Source organism: Pteropus vampyrus, unplaced genomic scaffold (assembly GCF_000151845.1).
Source record: "Pteropus vampyrus isolate Shadow unplaced genomic scaffold, Pvam_2.0 Scaffold318, whole genome shotgun sequence".
Lineage (NCBI taxonomy): Eukaryota > Metazoa > Chordata > Mammalia > Chiroptera > Pteropodidae > Pteropus > Pteropus vampyrus.
Window position 1 is genome coordinate 2,257,629 of NW_011889099.1, and position 2,722 is coordinate 2,260,350.

General features: G+C 36.0%; 1 pseudogene; it reads left to right on the top strand.

The window, feature by feature from the left end:
• Nucleotides 1-1,243: 1,243 nt before the first annotated feature.
• Nucleotides 1,244-1,363, top strand: LOC111730517 (annotated as a pseudogene).
• The last annotated feature ends 1,359 nt before the right edge of the window (nt 1,364-2,722 follow it).

The window sequence follows — 2,722 nt, forward strand, 5'->3', positions numbered from 1 at the left end:
ATGCAAATAAATAAATACATACATACATACATACATACATACATACATACATACATACAGGATATTTATAGCCCAATGTAAAGAAATTCTATGAAGGAAGGAGATATTAAAATGGATAATCATGAGTTAGAATAGTAATTAGTAACTATATATTATTGAAACACATACATTTAAGCACTTGAAGAAAAGAGTAGAATTCTCTAAACTGCTTATATAATTTCCCCCCACCCCAAAGAGAGCAAATTGGTAACTAGTAGCCCAACTTTTTCTAAGAGCAGCTATAAGAGGATAGTAATCTTAACTTGACAAGAAGACATTATATAGAACCATGGTTTTAGATTTTTTTAAAATGTAAGGTGAAGTGTGAAAAGATAACATCATGCTTTTTTACTGAGGACAGGTTTTCTAAAAGTTCATCTTCATACTGTAGTTATAATCTAAATTATATTTGAATGAAAATTCAGAAAGAATAAACTTGGAAATGACTGGTATTGGGAGGTAGTTGTGGCTTACAGTGAGTAGAAGTGACAGTCTTTGGAGTTAGGTCAAGTCACCCCTGGCATGATTCAATGCAATTCCAATTTAAAAGCCATATCACCTTCTTGGCTTCATTTTATTTTTCTTAACCTCTTGGATCATTTTCTTTTGGTGTCTCCATGATAGGAGCTCTAGGGAATGGGGGAACTGAACAGAGAATACAGTCATACATGGCTTAACTACAGGGATAAGTTCTGAGAAATGCATCGTTAGGCAATTTCATCATTGTACGAACATCACAGAATGCACTTACACAAACTTAGATGGTTCAGCTCACTACAATCCTAGGCTATGTGATATATGGCTATTGTTCCCAGGCTACAAATCTGTACAGCATGTTACTGTACTGAATACTGTAGGAAATTGTAAAAAAAAATGGCATTTATGTATCTAAACATATGTAAACATAGAAAAGGTACAGTAAAAATATGGTATAAAAGATAAAAAATGGTACACCTCCACAGGGTATTTACCATGATTGGAGCTGGCAGGATTGGGAGTTTCTCTGGGGGAACCAGTGAGTGAGTGGTGAATGACCATGAAGGCCTAGGACATTACTGTGCACTACTGTAGACTTTATAAACACTGTACACTTAGGCTACAGAAATTTATGAAAAAAATTCTTTCTTCAATAATAAATTAAACAGCTTACTGTAACATTTTTACTTTATGAACTTTATTTTTTAACTTTTTGACTTTTGATTGTGTCTACGGCCATGCCACCCTGAACCTGCCTGGATCTCGTCTGATCTCGGAAGCTAAGCGGGGTCAGGCCTGGTTAATACTTGGATGGGAGACCACCTAGGAATACCAGATGCTGTAGGCATTCAAAAAAAAAGAAAAATAACTTTTTGACTCCTTTGTAATAACACTTAGCTTAAAATACAAATACATTGTATAGCTGTACAAAAATATTTTCTTTCTTTATATCCTTATTCTACAAACAACTAAGACACAAATACACACATTAGCCTAGGCCTACATGGGGTCAGGATCATCAATATCACTATCTTCCACTTGCACATCTTGTCCCCCTGGAAGGTCCTTGGGCAAAAACATGCATGGAGCTATCGTGTTCTGTCATAACAATGTCTTTTTCTGGAATACCTCTGACAGACCTGCTTGAGACTCTTCTTGAAGAGGTGTCACTCTTTTCAGAATTATGTCCATGGAGATTTCCTTCTTCTTTTTCCCGCAATCAACATATCTAGACTTTCCAAAATTTTTTCATCCGCCTTCACATCGGCACTCACAGCTCACCACTCACTTTCACATTACGTAATAAATAATGATTCCTGAAATGTTTAAACCACCCAGAGCTAGCAGTAAATTCAACATCTAGTCAGGGCCAGCCTTTTCTTTCAACATCACAAACTTTTTGCTTTGGCCTTGATCATCATTGTCCTGAGAGGGATATACTTCTGCGTCAGGTGTTCAATCCATGTCACTAAAAGTTTCTCCTTGTCTGATATAAAGGCACTTCTCAGATTTTTATTAGCTTCATTGCCTTCAATGAAGCAGATCCTTTAACAGCTTCTGTCACTTTGTTCTTATTCTTCAAAATTGAAGTGTGGTGGAATGGGACATACTTGACCAGAGAGCAATAACCATCACTGATTTTCCACCTTCGTAGTCCTTAATCACTTTTAATTTTGTTCCAGGTCAGTCACTTGATGTGGCCTCTTACTGGCAACATTAGCAGTATATTTTGTATGCTTAGGGACCACAATGAATAGAACAACATGAGATTAAATCAAACACAAGCGAAATGATGCAATCAAGAGACACAGTAAACGCGAGATGTATGAAGCTGCTGCCAGTGAAACACAGCATACTGTTTTACAGCAAAGTTTTCTTATAAGTAGAAAGAGTACACTGTCAAATAATTATAACATATATAGTATTAAATAATACAGCAAAATAGTACAATAAATATATAAACCAGTAATATAGTCATTTGCTATCATTATCAAGTATTATTGTATTGTACATAGTTGTATGTGCTATACTTTTATGGAACTGGCATGCAGTAGATTTGTTTACACAAGCATCACCACAAACATGTGAGGAATGCATGGCACTATGACCTTATGACAACTAAGACATCACTAGGCGATAGGAATTTTCCAATGGGACCACTGTTGGATATGCGGTCTGTTCTTGACCGAAATGTTATGGGGTGCAT